Source organism: Bombina bombina, chromosome 3, assembly GCF_027579735.1.
Source record: "Bombina bombina isolate aBomBom1 chromosome 3, aBomBom1.pri, whole genome shotgun sequence".
NCBI lineage: Eukaryota > Metazoa > Chordata > Amphibia > Anura > Bombinatoridae > Bombina > Bombina bombina.
The window spans coordinates 273,053,234-273,075,641 of NC_069501.1; the positions used below are offsets into that span (position 1 = coordinate 273,053,234).

Sequence of the window (22,408 nt, forward strand, 5' to 3'; positions counted from 1 at the left end):
TACACTACGGAAAATATTGTTAGGAAAAAATGCCCAAATCTTGTTTGTGCAAAAGCACAAAAAGAGATCGTGGAGGGGTGGGGGGTTGGTTTTGTGTGGGGGGAAGCTACGCTACAGAAAATTTTAATAAAAATTAAAAAAAAACCATGTTTTCTTCTAAACTGGGTACTGGCAGACAGCTGCCAGTACCCAAGATGGCGCAGATTAAGTTAGAGTGGGAGGGTTATAGAGCTGTTTGGAGGGGATAGTACACAGCAGCATATGTAAATATGCGTTTTAAAAAAACACAAAAAAACAACAAATATAGCTTTTGCAGGAAGGAAAAGAGAGAGGGCGCCACAATAGCGTAATATTGTCTGGTATTGTGAGCAAACATATATAGACAAATGGTGTGCTTACCAGAACAAGAGGCACTGTGCTGTGACCAGTGCGTGATAGCTTGCTAGCACTTAACAGTGGCTAGTACACTGGATGGATAGCGTTCCTTGGAGTCTTTGCTGGTACCCCCTAGGCAACCTTTTTCTTAGTACTGGTGATTTCAACTGGAAAGTGTGTTGTTGTATGGTATTGGAATACCAAAAGACATAGACATCTTCTTGTAATAAAAAGCTTTAATATGACGCGTTTCTCAACCCCAACTGGGTCGTTTCCTCAGATAAAAGCGAATACTTTCTGCCAGTACTTAAGATGGCGGGGACAATTGTGGGGTGGGGGAGGGAAGAGAGCTGTTTGGGAGGGATCAGGGGGTCTGATGTTTCAGGTGGGAGGCTGAGCTCTACACTAAATGTGATATTAACCCTGCAAGCTCCCTACAAGCTACCTAATTAACCCCTGCACTGCTAGCCATAATACACATGTGATGCGCAGCAGCATTTAGCGGCCTTCTAAATACCAAAAAGCAACGCCAAAGCCATATATGTCTGCTATTTCTGAACAAAGGGGATCCCAGAGAAGCATTTACAACCATTTGTGCCATAACTGCACAAGCTGTTTGTAAATGATTTCAGTGAGAAACCTAAAATTGTGAAAATTTTAAAGTTTTTTTTAATTTGATTGCATTTGGCGGTGAAATGGTGGCATGAAATATACCAAAATGGGCCTAGATCAATACTTGGGGTTGTCTACTACACTACACTAAAGCTAAAATTACCCCAAAAAGCTCCCTACATGCTCCCTAATTAACCCCTTCACTGCTGGGCATAATACACGTGTGGTGCGCAGTGGCATTTAGTGGCCTTCTAATTACCAAAAAGCAACACCAAAGCCATATAAGTCTGCTATTTCTGAACAAAGGGGATCCCAGAGAAGAATTTACAACCATTTGTGCCATAATTGCACAAGCTGTTTGTAAATAATTTCAGTGAGAAACCTAAAGTTTGTGAAAAAATTTGTGAAAAAGTGAACAATTTTTTTTATTTGATCGCATTTGGCGGTGAAATGGTGGCATAAAATATACCAAAATGGGCCTAGATCAATACTTTGGGTTGTCTACTAAAAAAAATATATACATGTCAATGGATATTCAGAGATTCCTGAAAGATATCAGTGTTCTAATGTAACTAGCGCTAATTTTGAAAAAAAAAAATGGTTTGGAAATAGCAAAGTGCTATTTGTATTTATGGCCCTATAACTTGCAACAAAAGCAAAGAACATGTAAACATTGGGTATTTCTAAACAAAATTTAGAAACTATTTAGCATAGGTGTTTTTTGGTGGTTGTAGATATGTAACAGATTTTGGGGGTCAAAGTTAGAAAAAGTGTATTTTTTTTTTCAATTTTTCCTCATATTTTATAATTTTTTTATAGTAAATTATAAGATATGATGAAAATAATGATATCTTTAGAAAGTCCATTTCATGGCGAGAAAAACGGTATATAATATGTGTGGGTACAGTAAATGAGTAAGAGGAAAATTACAGCTAAACACAAACACCGCAAAAATGTAAAAATAGCCTTGGTCCCAAACGGACAGAAAATGGAAAAGTGCTGTGGTCATTAAGGGGTTAAATAAACTAAATTACGAAAAAAACAAACACTAAATTACAAAAAATAAAAAAAGAATTACAAGAATTTTAAGCTAATTACACCTAATCTAATCCCCCTAATAAAATAAAAAAGCCCCCCAAAATAAAAAAAATTCCCTACCCTATACTAAATTACAAATAGCCCTTAAAAGGGCCTTTTGCGGGGCATTGTCCCAAAGTAATCAGCTCTTTTACCTGGAAAAAAAAATACAATACCCCCCCAACATTACAACCCACCACCCACACACCCCTACTCTAAAACCCACCCAATCCCCCCTTAAAAAAACCTAACACTAACCCCCTGAAGATCACCCAACCTTGAGCCGTCTTCACCCAGCCGGGCACAAGTGGTCCTCCAGAGGGTCCGAAGTCTTCATCCGATCGGGGCAGAAGAGGTCCTCCAGACGGCAGAAGGCTTCATCCAGGCGGCATCTTCTATCTTCATCCTTCCGAAGCGGGTCCATCTTCAATCCAGCCTACGCGGAGCATTCTCTTCAATTGAAGTCCTAACAAAGAATGAAGGTTCCTTTAAATTACGTCATCCAAGATGGCGTCCCTTGAATTCTGATTGGCTAATAGAATCCTATCAGCCAATCGGAAATTAAGGTAGGAAAAGTCCTATTGGCTGATGTAATCCGATTGGCTGATAGCATCAGCCAATAGGATTTTTCCTACCTTAATTCCGATTGGCTGATAGGATTCTATCAGCCAATTGGAATTCAAGGGACGCCATCTTGGATGACGTCATTTAAAGGAACCTTCATTCCTCGTTTGAAGAGGATGCTCCGTGTTGGCTGGATTGAAGATGGACCCGCTCTGCTCCGGAAGGATGAAGATAGAAGATGCCGCCTGGATGAAGCCATCTGCCATCTGGAGGACCTCTTCTGCCCTGATCGGATGAAGACTTCGGACCCTCTGGAGGAACACTTGTGCCCGGCTGGGTGAAGACGGCTCAAGGAAGGGTGATCTTCAGGGGGTTAGTGTTAGGTTTTTTAAGGGGGGGTTGGGGGGTATTGTATTTTTTTCCAGGTAAAAGAGCTGATTACTTTGGGGCAATGCCCCGCAAAAGGCCCTTTTAAGGGCTATTTGTAATTTAGTATAGGGTAGGGACATTTTTTTATTTTATTAGGGGGATTAGATTAGATGTAATTAGTTTAAAATTCTTGTAATTCTTTTTTTATTTTCTGTAATTTAGTGTGTTTTTTTTGTAATTTAGTTTATTTGATTTAATTGTAATAAATTGTAGGTAGTTTAGGTAATTAGTTTAATGATAGTCTAGTGTTAGGTGTAATTGTAACTTAGGTTAGGAATTATTTTACAAGTAATTTTGTACTTATTTTAGCTAGGTAGTTATTAAATAGTTAATAACTATTTAATAACTATTGTACCTAGTTAAAATAAATACAAAGTTGCCTGTAAAATAAAAATAAACCCTAAGCTAGATACAAATGTAACTATTGTAGTTAGCTTAGGGTTTATTTTATCGGTAAGTAATTAGTTTTATATAGGATTAATTTATTAAATTATGTTAAAGTAATTTCGTTTAATTTTAATTATATCTAAGTTAGGGGGGTTAGGGTTAGACTTAGGTTTAGGGGTTAATAACTTTATTATAGTGGCGGCGATGTTGGCGGCAGCAGATTAGGGGTTAATAAATTTAATATAGTTGCGGCGACGTTGGGGGAGCAGATTAGGGGTTAATAACTATAATGTAGGTGTCGGCGATGTTGGGGGAAGCAGATTAGGGGTTTATAAGTATAATGTAGGTGGCGGCGGTGTCTGGAGCAGCAGATTAGGGGTTAATAATATAATGTAGGTGTCAGCGATAGCGGGGGCGGCAGATTAGGGGTTAATAAGTGTAAGATTAGGGGTGTTTGGACTCAGGATTCATGTTAGGGTGTTAGGTGCAGACGTAAAAAAATTTTCCCCATAGGAAACAATGGGGCTGCGTTAGGAGCTGAACGCTGCTTTTTTGCAGGTGTTAGTTTTTTTTTCACCCAGCTCAGTCCCATTGTTTCCTATGGGGAAATCGTGCACAAGCAACGCTGGTATCGAGGTGAGATGTGGAGCTAAATTTTTCTCAACACTCACTTTTCTGAGGCTAACGCCGGCTTGCAGAAAACTCGTAATACCAGCGTTGTTTAAAGGCAGCGGTAAGAAAAAAAGAAGCGTTAGCAATGCACAGCCTTACCGACAAAACTCGTGATCTAGCCGCATATTAGTTGTTTAAATATGGATAAAATAAGGGTAAAGTAAATGTCCTTAAAGCAGTGGGTGCCGCCATATTGTAACTTAGGTTACCTTTTCTGCTGAGGCCAATTAAGGATGGTTATAAAAGGCTTATTAGACTGCACTTCCATGTTTAACATGAACTGGAAAGCTCAGAATATTCAGAATTTAAATTACAGGAAAGGAGAACAAAATAAATAATGAAATTATATTGCAAAGTTGTTTTACTACATGTAATTAAATAATTTATATTAATATATTGAGGTGTTTAATGTCTCTTTAATTTTTTTAAAAAATGTTTGCAGACAGATATTTTGCAAAACAGTTTAGTTGCCTATATTTTCTATGCATAATACATGACTGTACTAAACAATCTATTTAGGTCTGAATCATTTTTTTTTTTGCCATAATGGTTAAATATATATATATAAAAGGAAGGTTGTACCTCTTAAACGACAATAAACATATTTTTAATTTGAATATGTTTTGACATGAAATCAAGATAAACTTTCTCGATCTTATCCTCACATGAAATAGAAAATAAGGTAAAGTAATTACATCTACATTTAGAAAGACAACAGCAGGGAATACACTTTTTTACAGTAAAAACAGTCATCATAAACATTTCTTGAAAAGCATAATTCCTGAGATTAAAGCATAACAGCACTAAATAAACATATGTAAGGAGTAAGAAATTAGTGGAAAGGCTCTGTGCAAGGAATAGATTGATGCAATTATTTGTGGTCTAAGGGCAAGAGATGAAGAGATGCTAGGATCAGAGGTATTACTATTAAATACTTGCTAGATATGATAATGTATTTAAAGAAAGGAATAACCTGAAAAAAATAAACAGCTGTATCTTATTTTATGTTAGTTGTTTAAATATTGATCAAATAAGTGTACAGTTTTACTTTCTATAATTCAGTTAGTTCCACCCTTGTGTAACCTTGGTTTCGCTAGTTTTAAAATCATGTTCTCATTATCCTGTCTCTTCTTCTAAGGCCAATCAGGGACAGTTATAAATAAACTGATAAAGTAGTAATCTTACAGGATTTAGTGTCCATTTAAAAAAGAATTTCAGTGAAATGGAAGGTTTAATCCTCAATATTAAAAGAACCAAGTTAATATTAAAAAAAAATGTTTATACAAACAAATTTAGAGTAACATAAGTAAATAAACAAATATATATATATATATATATATATATATATATATATATATATATATATATATATATATAAAGTATTGAGGCTTTAAAATGTTAGAAGCTTTACATGAGGAAATCAATAATGTGTTTTGCTACCTGTATAGTGGGAATGTTTTTCAGTCTTATGAAAATCAAATAATTTTACAATCAAGAAATAGAAATGATGCCGCCACATTTGTTGCATATGTAATATAATGTACATTATGTGAAATACAGTATATAGGAAAAACAACATGCTCATTAAAAAACATAGCAAAAATTGTCACCAATACTTTGTTTATACACCAGTAGACAGCCTTTTTAGGGAAAAGCAAGTTGTTATAAGGACTCATATAGCATGCAGTGTAGATAGAGGACAAATGTAAGGCAATACATTCACAATAGGGCACTTTCATTTAGTTAAATATGGAATTTATTATTTTTATAATTAATTTCCCTCTGTTTGATATGCCTGTAAAGAGATATAATAATCAATTAAGAAAGTTTTATATAAAAGCGCTATGCAAAATTATCCTACAAAACTAGTTTAGCAGAAAATCTCATCTCTCTGACATAAGAGAATGATCCCATATATTAAAATGTAACATCTCATCCTGCGGAATGAAGCCATCAAAGCTTCTAACACACATACATGACCTAAATATTGAACTTTTTTTTTTCTGTTCCTTACATTTGCCAGAAACATTTTTTTAATATGTCTACTAATTCTAACCTAGGACAACATTACCTGTAATTCAGTTTTACAGGTATTATTATTAAGTTGCTCTACAATTATTCCATGACTTCTATTTTAGTAATTTTATTGAGCAGGGAGCTGTAATGGCCTAATCCCCAAAAGTTGGTATGAAGCCAATTATAGCCCCCTGCTCAATAAAACTAAATCTGATTTAGATAAAAGGTTAATTTTTCCGGTTTTGTTGACTTCAAGAACACAGATGATCAAAATGATACATTTTACCTTGTCTGATATATCTGATGTTAAATCTGCCGATATTTATTGAACAAAATGTTATTACAGAATTGAATAAACTTTGCACCCAATTTATTTGTTAGAAGAAAAATGAGCATGTTGCTTTGTATACATTATCACAGTCAAACTTTATAACTACATGTAAAATAACTCTTGAGTGGATAACAGAAACAAAATATGTTTCTTGGCTGGAAACTGAAAATAAATTAATAAATCCCTTCTCACTTAAAGCTATACTACATATACCTTTGAAAGAAATCGCTCTGGCAATCCAAAATGTATCCACAATCAATAATATAGTCATAGCATGGCAAAAAATGTGTGATATGTTACATATTGATTTTAGGATATCACAATATTTAACCATATCGGGTAATCATGATTTCCCGTAGGGACTTCATTCTAAAATCTTTAAAGACTGGAGAAGAAAGAGTCTTATATGTGCATTAATTTAAAGAGGAAGCTTATATATTTAAATCCTTTGAGTCAATAAAAGAAGATTTTACATTAAAAGATATTTTTTTTTGTGCCTACTTACAAGCTAGACATTTACTTTTAAACATTACTAAGGAATCAGACTGGATATAGGCTGAAATAGATAAATATATCAATTCTTATAAAAATGTGAATCATAAAATTTCAGGTTGGTATAAAATGATAATGTCTAAACAAGGACATGCATATATTAATGAGATCATATAAAATTGGAGAGAAAATTCCTGAGGTAGTTACAGAGATGGTTGTAATTTGTATAGACATTTTTAGATTTGGGGAAGGCTACCAAATCCATTATGTTGAAAGAATCACATCTCAGATTAATACATAATTCATATTTTACTCCACTCCTGTTATCTGTGTTGAGGAATTCTCCAAATCGTGCCTCTCGCTGACTTGAACTATTGCTTTTGGAGTTTCTTTTTGGTATAAAGTTAGTTTCTGGTTACAAAAGATATTAAAACAAAGAGTTATATTAAACCAAAAGTATATGGTTATGGTATGGACAAAATAATTGCTAATCATGATCCCCTCAATCTGTCAATCTTAGTAGGCTGTTACATAATATGAAGTTCCTGGAACTCTAAGAAAACGCCAAACTTTACTTTAGTTTTATTGGTACCCTACATAATATAATTTCAGATTTCCAAAACTCTAAATATATACAGGATGCAGTAGCAAGAGGAGAATGGCCATATAATATCTAATTGTTGTTAAGCAGATGATAGGGGAAGGGTCCGATTGTGAAGTCCCCCCCCCCTTTTGTATGCTGCGCAGATTATTTAAGTATATTATTTCTTGTTGTCTTTTTAAGTAGTAATCATTAATTATGTAATAATTGTATGTTTAAATGTAGTCTATATTTGTGTACTATATGTCATTTTCCCATAGTGGATATATTTATGTCTAGTTTATATACACTTATCCCCTTCTAGATCATTCCTTGGGAATACAGTTAGGTATATTATATTTGAGTGTCTGAATTGTTGTTTGTTTAAGGGGACAGTATACACCAATTTGTATATAACTGCGTGTAATAGACACTACTATAAAGAAGAGTATCCACAGATGCTGATCTAAAAAACCAGAATAAGAGCTTTTAAAAAATTACTTAGAAGCTCCCAGTTTAGCATTATTGATGAGGTAGTCTGGAACCACAACTGAAAGGGGCTGGGTAAACAAAAAGAACAGAACCCCCCCCCCCCTTCCCTGCATATGAAAAGACAGGTAACATAAACAGGAGCCTGCTGAAGTATGTAAATGCATGTATACATCTGACACTGTGGGGCATGGTTAGGAGTCTGAAAATCAGTACAATGTTCTTAAAAAATCAGCAAAACTATACATTTTTATGAAAAATACTAACAGATAGGCTATATAAAAGGATCATCTATAAAACATTAATGCAAAGCAAAATCTAGTGATTGCAGAATCAATTTATTGGGCCTGTCTTTTGACTTACTGTTAGTTCAGACATTTGATTTAAGTTATTGTGATTGTAAACTACATACTCATTACTATCGGCTAGATTACGAGTTTTGCGGTATGAGTGAAAAAGCAGCGTTAAGGCTCTTTTTCACTACTGCTGGTATTACGAGTATTGCAGGTTTAGGGGCACCGCACACTTTTTTGGCCGTAACGCAACGTAACTACCGCAGCTTTCAAAAAGTCCTTTTTCAATGGGACTTCCTTTGCGCCGGTATTACGAGTCTGCCTGGGAGGCCAAAAAGTGAGCGGTACACCATATACTGTCAAGATCTATACCGTAAACTGAAAGTCAGTAGTTATGGATTTTACGCTACAAAGCCGTAACATAAAACTCATAACTAAAGTGCTAAAAAGTACACTAACACCCATAAACTACCTATAAACCGAGGCCCTCCCGCATCGCAGACACTAAAATAAAATTATTAATTCCTAATCTGCAGCTCCGGACATTGCCGCCACTATAATAAACATATTAACCCCTAAACCACCACACTCCTGCATCACAAACACTAGTTACATATTAACCCCTAATCTGCTGTCCCTAACATCGCCGCTACCTACATTACTGTTATTAACCCCTAATCTGCTGCCCCCAAAATCGCTGCCACTATACTAAAGTTATTAACCCCTAAACCTAACCCTAAACCCCACTAACTTTAATGTAATTAAAATAAATCTAAATAAAACCTACTATTAATAACTAAATAATTAATATTTAAAACTAAATACTTACCTATAAAAAAAAAAAAAAAGCTACCTACAATATAACTAATAGTTACATTGTATCTAGTTTAGGTTTTATTTTTATTTCACAGATAAATTTGTATTTATTTTACAAAAAAAACCAAAACACAAACTTAGCTGTGAAATAAAAATAAAACCTTACATTAAAGTTAGTGGGTGTTAGGGTTAGGGTTAGACTTAGGGTTAGGTTTAGGGGTTAATAAATTTAGTATACTGGCGGCGACGTTGGGGGTGGCAGATTAGGGGTTAATAAGTGTAAGTAGGTTCCTTCGACATTGGGGGCGTTAGATTAGGGGTTAATAAGTATAATGTAGGTGTCGGCGATGTCGGGGGCGGCAAATTAGGGGTTAATAAGTGTAATGTAGGTGGTGGCAATGTTGGGAGCGGCAGATTAGGGGTTTATAAGTGTTATGTAGGTGTTAGCGATGTCAGGGGCGGCAGATTAGGGGTTAATAAGTGTAATGTAGGTGGCGGCGGTGGCGGCAGATTAGGGGTTAATAAGTGTAATGTAGGTGGCGGCGATGTCAGGGGCGGCAGATTAGGAGTGTTTAGACTCTGGCCTTATGTTAGGGTGTTAGGTGTAAACATAAATTTTCTTTCCCCATAGGAATCAATGGGGCAGCACTACGGAGCTTTACGCTCCTTTATTGCAGGTGTTAGGCTTTTTTTTAACCGGCTCTCCAAATTGATGTCTATGGGGAAATCGTGCACGAGCACGTAAAAACAGCTCAAAGCAGCGCTGGTATTTGAGTGCGGAATGGAGCTCAATTTTGCTCTACGCTCACTTCTTGCCTGCTAACGCCGGGTTTTTGCAAACCTGTAATACCAGCGCTGTAGGTGAGCGGTAACAATAACTTGCAAGTTAGTACCGAGCAGCTCTTACCACAAAACTCGTAATCTAGCCGTTAGTTAATAACTCATGGACTCTTTTTGTCATTATCTACATAAGTTCAGTAATGTTACTATTGTCATATTGTTGATTAAAAACCAATAAAAATTAAAATGTTAAAAAAAGAAAAATATAAAATAAAAATGTTTATATATGTCAGACAAGAACGAATAGAACATGTAATAGTTTTTGTGTATGAATCCCTTTCAACGCACAAGAACATTGTTGCTGATACACTTAACTATATCAAAGGATCTGACAAATGTTCCTAGAGTTAAATATAGAGTAGCCATTATTATAACAAATGAAAGGTGTTGTTCTGCAAGGAAACACATTATTTATCATTCAGTACTACATTTCCTTTACATAAGGTTTATTTCCTTGACTTCTGCAAGAGACATAATACTTTATAAGTTCTTCATCAATTCCATGCCTGCATTCTTCAGTTTAACAGGTAGTGCATTTGTGTGATTTAAAATGTAGCACAAATGATCTGCCACATACTGAGCTGTACCATGTCAGAGTCATATATTATAAATACCAGAGTTTCAGCTTAAAAGCACAGCAAAGTTATATTTCAAATGCACAGCAGTGCGTTTCAAATACCATTAAAAACATTTTTGCAATTTGCTGTGTCGGAAAAAATGTTCTCTAAAAATGTTAAAACTGATGAAGTTCCAGTGACATACAGGTAAGAGGAATGCATGTACATTTCACTTCCTTGTTGTCAGTCATGTGAATGGTAGAACTTAGTATTACATGTGGCAAATAATAGTGCTTTTCTTCATTTCAGTAATGTGCACTTTAAGAGTTGGCGCTTCAGCACATGAGTGTCCAGAGAACATTTTCCAGGGAACCCAAGAAAAAAGAAAATCCCCCAGTCATAACCTCAGTTTAAATCTAACCACCTGGCAACATTTCCTGGAGGCTTTCTGGGACAGGAAGGCTTGGGAAATGTGAGCAGAGCTGTGAAATGAGGAGCAAGCTTGCTGGTATGTTATGCGTGGGTCAGGGCGGAGTCTGTACTTACTGTGGGCAGACCTTGGGCAGTCACTGGAACTCATGTAGTTTTTCCTGGTGGGGGGTAAGCTGAGGGAGGGACGGGAGCATGTGACAGTTGCTTATTGAAAAATGTTGACTTCCCCCCTTTTCTAGACCCACTTTCTTTCTCCATTTTTTTTCTTTCTTTCTTTTTTTCCTGCTTTTGTTTGCTCCCAGCTATACTACAGATGTGGTTGGTTCTAATATTATTTGAAACACACTGCTAATGTCACATTGATATCCTAAACGATACAGTATTTTAATTAAACAAAACACTACATAATGCGAGATTAAAAGCTTTTTACTATACAACTTATTAACATTAACACTGCTGGATTTAAATAAATAAAATGTTTACACTAGAGATAAAAAGAAAGGCATACATTGCTCTTCCTAATTGCTGTGGTAATTTACTTTCTATGGATCTGGAAAATGTTGCAAATGTTCATCAGTGCATTGCTTGTCTTCATATTTGGTGCAAAGAAAAGTTTTATTTTTTAGCAAATGATTTGCATTTTATATACATATAAAATATATATTTTATGTTTGTACAAGTGTGAACATTTTTCTATATTTTGTTCCCATTTGTATCAACATAAAACTTCTCATCTAAGTAAAACAAAATATAATATGCATTTATGACAAACAGGGCTGGATTTCTGTTTCTAGAGCTCTCGTTGGTAAATCATTCAGTCTGCAACCACCCAATCAGGCTTCCCTGTGAGCAAAGGCACATCATACAGCTGCCAACTTTGTTTGAGAGCAATTAGTCATTATTATGAGGCATAGCATAGAAGCACAAATGTAAAGCATTTGTCTACAAAAAAATCTTGTGCTTCCCAATCCTCACATGAGGACTTCATACATGCTGGCTAAAATCCACAAGCCAAGAAACCCAGGATGACACATAACAGGTATGGGAACACTAACTGAACAAATATTTGGAAAAATAGCAAGTATTCTTATGCCCCTAGTTATTAACAATGAGAGCTTAATACAGGAAACCTCAGACGTTCTCAATAAACTTAGCCAAATCACAAAATAACCTGCAAACACAATGCTAGTAACCATGGATGTGGAATCTTTATACAGTAACATCCCACAAAAACATAATATTGAGGCCTGTGTTAAATTCCTCTTATCCTGCAAAGTTACTCCCAAATATGATAGTGAAATCATTGCCAAGTTTAAAGAATTCACAACTATTTTAATTTCAACAACAATAGCTATTTACAAATGGCCGGGACAGAGATGAGCACAAACATGTCACCACAATATGCCAGTCATTTCATGGCTGACCTGAAACAGAGATTCCTAGCCACTAGCCTCACAAACCATATAACTATTAGAACTACATAGATTATATTTTCATAATATGGACAGAAGGAAAATAAAGCCTTCTAGGCTTCCATAAAGCATTTAATTTATTCCAGCCATCAATAAACCTCAAAATGAAATTCTCAAAACACAGCGAAAGGTTCCTGGATTGCACCATAACTGTCAACAAAGACACTTCAGTCATCTGTGTATGAAAACCCATAGACAGGTACAGCTAGCTCCACAATTACAGCTTCCATTCCAATCACACAAAACAAGGTTTTATCTACAGCCAGTCTATCATAGTCCACCATATTTGCTCTGACACTGATGACCGAGACAAACACCTTAGCACACTGACAGAGTCATTTCAGCAGAAGGGCTACAAGTTTATTTGTTCTGGCCTTTGGTTTTCTCTCAAACACTCTGCACCTTTCACTCTCAGGCTGATTCTGCTATTTATGTCACCCCACTCAGTCTCCTTTCCCTTCTCTAACAACATCTTGTTTAAAGTGTTAAACTCTGTCATATTGATTAGTATTGCTTCAGATCTGAAGAAGAGAAAAAACTCTTGAAAGCTTGTCTTTTAAATACCATGTTAGGGCAATAAAAAAAGTTGTCATTGCATACTGGATGGCTTATACAAATGGTCAGCATGACAGTTCAAAACTACTTCAAAAAACACTTTTTCAGACATTCAAAAGCTCATTAAATGAACATGAAAGTCAAAACCAAAAGTTCATGGTTTAGATAGAGCGTGCACTTTTAAGAAACTTTTATATTTCCTTCAGTAATCAATTTGATTTGTTCTCTTGGTATGCTTTGTTGAAAAGCATTCCTAGGTAGGCTCAGAAGAAGCAAAGCATTACTCGAAACTAGCTGGTGATTGGTGGCTATACACATGTTACTTGTCATTGGTTCACCCAATATATTTAGCTAAGCCCAGTATTGCATTTCTGCTCTTGATTTGGCTTTAACTATGTGTTTAACAATATTTTCAATTAAGATTAAAGAAGCTACCCGACAAAACTGAAACCAGGATTTTGAGGGACCCCACAAAGTTGTACTTACTTTAGGGGTAAGGGCCTTGGCTGGGGTTTTCCCTTGGAGTAGAATATTTGCATTTGCAATGGGGGTGTCATAATGTAGTCATTTGGATCCATTTCAGCAGGAAAGGTGTATGGAGAGTGCATCTAAAATTACCACAATATCATAATTTTTACTTATCTGCAAAGTGAAATTTGGTGAATTGGTGAGGTGAATTGAATCAGAAGTCATTTGAGATGAGAATGTCAATTATGGTGTTAATTAAATTAGTTGTGGAAATTCCATAAAGAGTAATTAGTTTTGAGGCTGAGGGTGAAGGGAAAATGGGTGGTTAGTTTATACATAACTTAGTAGTAATATCCCCCTTATGTTGAAGTGAATGTAAACTTTCATGAATGAGTGCCCAAAATACTATTAAAAACAGGGGCACTTTCATTCATTAAACTTTACATATTTTTAAAAATACTTACCTTTTTCTTCAGCAAAGCTGGATCGGTGATTCCCGCACACAGCTCCTCTGTACATACGTCAGCAATGATGAAACCGGCTTCCTCCAATCATGGCGTGCATCCCAGAGTGTCCATCTCGTGAGGCCACGTCCATGATTGAAGGAAGCCTGTTTCGTCATTGCTGTGCTAAGTACAGCATGAAAAGCAGGCGGGGGATCGCCGATCCGGCTTTGCTGAAAAAAAGGGTATTTGTAAAATACACTGCAATGTAAAGTTTCATGAATGAAATAATAGTATTTTTAAAAACCGGGCACTCATTCATGAAAGTTTACATTCACTTTAAGTATCTAAGCCATTTTTGTGATCCAAACAATTTTGTAAGTGCTGTTACCATAGTATGATATACTGGTTGGATGATTTAGAATTTAAACAAAATGATTTTGGAATACAAATTCATTAAAAAAAAAAAACTGTCCAACTCTTTCAGCTCATGGTAGAACTGGACTTATGGGTTCATGATCGCAAATATGTTTTATATAAGGAGATGGCAAATACCTATATATTATATCAATTATGCCAAACTATTAAATGATGCACAGGAATTGTAAAATATCCCCTACCCAAAGAGACAGACAGCTTCCTCACCCCTAAGTTAAAGCATCATCTTGCACTCGGTTTACTACTTTCATGCATTTCCAGGAATCAACAGCATCTTATCTCACCATGTGAAATCTTTTCCAAAGCTTTGACCCTATAACTATAACATAACAAAGTTTTACATTTGTTTTCATACATATAGGGGCCTATTTATCAAAGCGTCAACTATTTTGCATTCGCCGGCGTCAATACGCTCGCCAAACATCGCTGCCACAGATCTGAATACAATCTCTTTATTTATAAAAAAAAGACATCAAAAACACGCGCGTCAAGTACGATGCGAAGAGCATCGGACTGGTGTTAACTAACAGTCATCAATGTCGCGGCTATTCAGGGTTTTCCCAACTTTATTTATACCCTTTTATTACTGTCCATGAACAAGCACATTTCTCTAAAGTTAATTCATTTTTCAACTGTTAATGTCCAAGAAATAGATTGATTTATACCTCAACAAACAATATCTCATAGAAAGTTATTTTTATATTGATTTGTTATATGATACTTTTACAGAAATCAATGTGTATTTGTATTTCTAAGAGTCATATATATTTTTTTTTAATTATTATTAATGCTAGAATTCATACATATATCCTTGCACATACTTGTGTATATATATATTATTATCATTATTATTCTTTATTTATAAAGTGCCGACAGATTCCGCAGCGCTGCCCATGGGTACAAGGATAACAGTAAAGTGGAGAAACAATACGATAAGACACAAAATTTTACAGACAAATACAGGGGGAATTGAGGGCCCTATTCCCGTGGGAACTTACAATCTAGACGGGTAGGAGGATGGGAAACAGGAGGTGGGGACTGCAGAGATGAAAATGATATTAGTGAGGAGATAGAGGGCAACTGTTAGTTAAGTGAAGTTAGTTTGTTGATAAGTTGAGTGATAAGCTTCCCTGAACAGAAAGGTCTTTAGGGAACGTTTAAAGGAGGAGAGGTTAGGGGCTAGTCTGACATCTCGAGGAAGTGCGTTCCAGAGGGTTGGTGCCGCACGAGACAAGTCCTGTAGTCTAGAATGAGAGGAGGTGATGGTAGAGGACACAAGAAGCAGGTCATTGTTGGATCTTAGGGGACGGGCAGGAGTATATTTGTTGATGAGTGAGGACAGGTAGGGTGGGGCAGCATTGGTGAGGGCTTTGTAGGTCAGGGTGAGAATTTTGAATTTAACTTTGTTGTGAATGGGTAGCCAGTGAAGGGACTCACAGAGAGGTGCAGCAGAAACAGAGCATTGAGAGAGGTGGATTAGCCTGGCAGATACATTTAGGATGGATTGGAGGAGAGAGAGGCGGGAGAGAGGGAGGCCAGTTAGTAAGTTGTTACAGTAGTCAAGTTGGGAAATTACCAGGGAGTGGATGAGCTGTTTGGTAGTTTCAGCACACAGAAATTGACAAATTTTGGAGATATTGCATAGGTGGTTGAGCAAGGATGAAGAGAGCAGTTGGATGTGGGGAATGAAGGACAGATTTGAGTAGAGGACCCAGGACAGAGCATTGAGGTACTCCAACAGACAGGGGCAATAGAGAGGAGGAGTCACCAGCAAAAGAGACGGAGAAGGATCTGTTAGAGAGATAAGAGTGAATCCAGGAGAGGGCAGTGTCACAGAGACCAAGAGAACTGAGAGACCGTAGGAGAAGGGGATGGTCAACGATGTCAAAGGCAGCAGATAGGTCAAGTAAGATGAGTATAGAGTAGTAGCCTTTGTTTTTAGCAGAAAGGAGATCGTTAGTAACCTTGGTGAGGGCAGTCTCAGTTGAGTGTTGGGGAAGGAAGCCAGATTGCAGGGGGTCGAGCAATGAGTTGGAGGACAGGAAGTGGGTTAGGCGATTGAAAACTAGTTTTTCAAGGAGTTTTGAAGCTAGCGGGAGCAGTGATATGGGGCGGTAGTTTGCAGGGGAGTTAGGGTCAAGGGAGGATTTTTTGAGGATGGGGGTGACCTTTGCATGTTTGAAGGAGGCAGGGAATGAGCCGGTAGAAAGGGATAGGTTAAATATGTGAGTAAGAGCCGGAGTGAGGGTGGTAGACAGAGGAGGAATTAGATGTGAAGGAATAGGGTCAAGTGGGCAGGTAGTGAGGTGTGAGGAAGACAAAAGGGAAGCCACTTCACTCTCAGTGGTTGGGAGGAGGGTGCAGAGAGTGGCAGAGGGGGTGACTGGGAGTGGAGTTGGGAGATTGACGGTTTGTGTTGGGATGTTTTATATATATATTGAACATAAGCTTTCTGTGTTTTCCGACTCCCATTCTATGGCATCCGCGACCTAAAGGGTGGCGGATTGAAAACTAGGTATTCTGAGTCGGAAAAGATGCAAGCATAAATGTAAAATTTTTGATAACTTCGTGAGAGCTATTTGAGATTTTATTGTAAATAGTGTATTGAGATTGTGGGATCGTATTTTACGTCACAAATTTCAACATTTGCCGATCCTGACACTTTGATAACTACGGCGGATCAATCTCACGAAAATTACGACGCGGGATTCCAGCGTATTTTCAGTTGACGCTTTGATAAATAGGCCCCATAGTATCTGTTTTTGTATATCAGATGCCTGGTAAAGGAACCACAGTGTAAAAACTTACAACTGTATTTCCCTATTATTTAGCCATTAAGATCATCACTTTTTTTAGTTTGCTTGACCTTTCATTTTCCCTAAGAGAAAAAACCCCCACAAGAGCTTATTAGAAATGATTACTAATAATCATACAGAATTATAACTTGCCTCTGTAAAGTGCATCAAGGTTTGAGGATGAAAAGGGCAACCAGTGCAGTTATTAAAACATCTAATGACCTTCACATTTTTGTTTTCCCTATGATACTTAATTGACTTAGCTGTCAGATTTTGCTCTACTATCAAGTGATAGCAATGTACGCCCTTCCATTCTTTTGGCTAATTCATGACATTTAGAATATTATATATAACAATGACTAAGTGTGATAAAATGAAATAGGAAGCATGGTCACCGGTGTTGAAGGTTAGCTGCTGCTGCACAGATATAGATTGAATACAATGCAATATCTCATGTTAGCTTTACAAGAGCCTGAGTAAATCTTTTTAAGCAGCTATTACATTTTCTGCTTCTCATTACATATTACAGGGAATGAAAGACAGAATGAGAACACAACTAGAGAGAAAATTAACAAGAAAAGAAGAAGCTATATTTGTCATTTTGTTAATAAAGTTTTATGTTTATTAACATTAAATATAACTAGCTAATTCTCTCTACCAGAGCAACCCATATGATGTCATTAGTACCAAAGCAACCCATATGATGTCATGAGTGCAGCAAATATGTTGTAGCTATGAGAAAGTACCATCTGCAGGACATTTCTTCCAAAAGCTGCCTGTAAAAAATGCAAACAGAGTTTTATCTTTAAGACACACTTTTCTTAAACAAGTACTTTTTGGCCAGTGCTTATACCCATGCCTTATTAGATTGGAAAATTATTTAGCGGATTATTGTTGATTCCCTTCATCTCTCATTAGCTATTTATTTATTCAACTCTGAAACAACATTAAAACAAAGAAAATTATGGAACACGTTTCAATGATCAGTACTTAGGAAGTAACTTTAGCTCACTGAATAGTCAAATGGACACTATAGCAGTTTAAGTTCATTAAATGTATTGAAAAAATAATACTTTATACTTACTGGATTTATTTTCAATATTTTTTTAAATTAAAATAACTGGTTTTATACATTGAAACTACCACCATCTTAAACACACATTTAAATGTATAGAAATAATGAGATAAACTAAGCAGGTCTGATTTCTCTACAGACTCAATGGGCACATTCTTGAGAAAAATGGTTGTTTCAATTAGCAAAAAAACACTATTTCAAATACAAAAACTAAACTAAAGGAGTTATTTTCAATACATTAAATATTCTGTGACAAGTCATTGGGAACGCATACAGGGAAAATATTACAGTACTGTGTCCCTTTAAGAATTCATACAAGAATAATCTAAGTACATAATCTCACAAACATAAATGCCAATGTATTATTATGATCAGCTTTTGTGGCTATTGGACAAACGTCCCTAGTACTAGATATTGTTCTGGGAATTAACACTTTTCTATATACATAGAAAAGTCTTCCTCTTTGACTTTCTGTTCTGTCTTAATATTGTGGACCATAATTTGTAGTTTAGACGTAAACTCTATTGAGCTTGCTATGGCTGTAAAATACAGCTGCAGGGTCCCTGAGCTCTGCACCATCACTTTGATTATTCATTTAAAGGAATTGTTCCTCTTAAAGATCTTTAGCTCACTTCAAAGAATTCACTACATTCTACCATTAGAAGCAAATATAGAACAATATAGTTCATAATTACGTTTTTGGTTTGTTTTTTCCCTTTTGAGATTTTGTATTTTGTATTGAATTGTATTTAGGAATACCTTTTTTAAAATACATAATTTTTCTGTAAATTAAATGCAATGTAAAATGTGTCTAGTGGTGTCTAAGAGGTGTGTGGGTGATCCAAGACAGTCCTTGGGTGTTTGAAGTATTTTTGCTACTCTTTGGATATAAATATAGCCTGATAACTATACAGGTCTTGCGTTCTATTTGTTAATTGTTAAAGTGCCATGATACCCAAATGTTGAAATACTTGAAAGTGATGCAGGATAGCTGTAAAAAGCTGACTTGAAAATATCACCTGACCATCTCTATGTAAAAAAGAAAGATATTTTACCTCAAAAATTCATCAGTAGCCACATCCCATTGTAAAGGACTTCTAAGCAGCAAATCAGTATGTCTGTCCCGGGACAGCTAAGGGAGTGAGCTTTCGTGCACACTCATCTTATTTCCCTATTCTGTTTAAGGAAGTTTACAATGAAATCTCATGAGAGTTAAGTGAAATCTCATGAGATCACAGTAAAAGAGTTCATGACCTCAGCACTGTTGATGCTGATTGGCTGCTGTTCATTTCTTATTTATTTTTTTTTTACCTGCAGATGGGCAGCAGCTGATGTATAACTTTTTACACAGAACTTACTCTGGTGAGCTGAGGAAATTGTGAGGTAAAATCTCTTCATTGTTTACATAGAGATGCTCAGGTGATATTTTCCTGTCAGCTTTTTACAGTAATACTGCATCAATTTCAAGTATTATGTCCCTTTAAGCTTACATACTTGTCCGTAAATACAAGATAAAATGCCTTAATTGATGCAAAAAAACTAAGAAATAGGAAAGTATGCATAGATTAATACAAGTTAAAATGCTGATAACATCAAAATGTAACTCTTATTAACCGGAAAGATTTAATCACTGACAGTTGCTTTTTTTATTAATGAACATGGAAGGGGGAGTCTATCATTTGTATTTGATTTATCAGATCCATAAAGTTTTAATGAATTCTGGCCACCAACTTTCTACCACTGTGCTTTGCCCTCCTTATCTCATAGTTGTACCTGAAACTTAGTATGTCCTTCTCTCCTATCTTTGTCCATTACCCGACAATCACTTCTCTAATCACTGACAATTAAATTACATTTGCTTCCACTTGTTTCAGTGCTGTAATAATTTTTCCTTGCTTCCCTTTATACCCCATATTCATTAGCTGAGCCAGTCCTGTCCCCATTTACAGAACATCACTAGACTTGAAACATGCTCCACAAAAGATACAGTGAGATCTTCCTTCACCAATACTTTATATCTCCATATTTGACTATTTCAATACAATCCTAACTGAAACATTACTTATTCATGCAGCCCTTCTGCATTGAAACCTCAACTTTCTCTCTCAACAATAGCTTTACAGCCATCTACATATAAAGTTCTCACATTTAAAGGGATATTAAACTTAATACATTTGTATCATGCATATGAAAAAACACTATTTAGCCATGTTGAGATTGTTAAAGGTTACATTACATTAAAGGTTACATTAAAGTGATTTATTTATATATTTTTTTCACAAGACAACTGTTCTTTCAAATAGGAGCTCACTGTTTTATGAGCAAAAGTCCTAGATCTCTATTGGAAGACAAAGACATGTCCCATGGGTATAAAAACAAATATGTTTATTTTTTTCAGTTCATAAACATATTTTAATTTAAAAAATGTAATATGTATTAAAATGCTGTCTCTTAGAAGCAACACGGAAAACAAAATAACTTTAATTGGCTCTTTATTCCAACCCATACATTACCTGTCTGCATGTTAGCAATTAAAGTCTTGTCTCGTGTCTTATTAACTCTTCTCACAAGATGCATCCTTTCTATGAAAACCCTACCTACACTGGTGTATAACTAGAAACAATTGGGTTTTGGAAAATGTTGAGGACTGAGTAACTGATTATCAGAAACTCTCTTGCTTGGAGAGAAATTATAGTGCAGAATTCACTAATTGATACGAGCCGATTCCCATAGAAAGTAACAAGGCTCTCTGGGAAAAAATAATTTCATAGGGTAGAGTGAGGTTAACAGGGGAGAACCTGACACTGACATAAATTATCAGTTTGCATCAAATACAAATTCAACTGAAATGTTTTCACTACAGTTTAACTTATATTGGGCCCGTAAATGGGCAAATTACAAATAAATGGTTATTGCTACTGCAAGCTCGAGGTAGCAATTAGTGCTCAGAAAATTAACGAGAGATCAGATCTCTGGTTAATTTTTCAAAAGTGTCCCAATTGGCCCCAAAATAAAGTATTTTTTAGCTTTTTATTAAAAAAATTTTTTTTTAAATTAAAAAAAAACTGATTAAAGCTGATAATGGGGTTAAAGTTGGAGGGTGAAAAAAAACAGCACTGAAAAGTGCCTTTACATTGTGGTCTATGGGAAACTGTGTGTTCCCTGTAAATATATATGTATATGCTTATATACATATATATTTATGTGTTATATGTCTATATACACATACAGTATTAACACATAAATATATATTTATATATATTCATATACAAAAATATTAACATTTGCTGCCCATCACTGTGCAACTTACCCCGTTTGCTGCGCCAGGTTCTCCCATTGGTTCTCTTATTGGAGCCCATGGAAGTGTGCTCTCGTGAGCGCAAAGCTTCCATGCAATGCGAACGTGCTAACTTGTAATGCCGGTGCTGTAACTTACATTTTAATATAGTTATTAAAGAAGAATAACTATATTGAGCTTGCATTCTATTGGCTGATTGGAACAGCCAATAGAATGCAAGCTCAATCCTATTGGCTGATTGGATCAGCCAATAGGAATGAACTTCAATCCTATTGGCTGATTGCATCAGCCAATATGATTTTTTCTACCTTAATTCCAATTGGCTGATAGAATTCTATAAGCCAATCGGAATCTAAGGGACGCCATCTTGGATGATGTCACTTAAAGGTACCTTCATTCTGTTTTAGTCATCACTAGAAGAAGATGCTCCGCGTCGGATGTCCTGAAGATGGACCTGCTCCGCGCCGGATGGATGAACATAGAAGATGCCGTCTGGATGAAGACTTCTGCCTGTCTGGAGGACCACTTCTGCCCGGCTTGGATGAAGACTTCTGCCCGTCTGGAGGACCACTTCACCAGGCTTGGATGAAGATGTCTCCCGGTAAGTCAATCTTCAAGGGGTTAGTGTTAGGTTTTTTTAAGGGTGTATTGGGTGGGTTTTATTTTTTAGATTAGGGTTTGGGAGGCAAAAGAGCTAACTGCCTTTTTAAGGGCAATGCCCACCCAAATGCCCTTTTCAGGGCAATGGGGAGCTTAGGTGTTTTTAGATAGTATTTTTTTGGGGGGGTTGGTTGTGTGGGTGGTGGGTTTTACTGTTGGGGGGTTGTTTGTATTTTTTTTTACAGGTAAAAGAGCTGATTACTTTGGGGCAATGCCCCGCAAAAGGCCCTTTTAAGGGCTAT

At 36.1% G+C, this 22,408-nt stretch overlaps 1 protein-coding gene across 1 annotated transcript in view; it reads right to left on the bottom strand.

The window, feature by feature from the left end:
• The window catches only part of PITPNM3 (PITPNM family member 3), a 753,676-nt gene that overhangs the window by 615,117 nt on the left and 116,151 nt on the right, over positions 1 to 22,408 (bottom strand).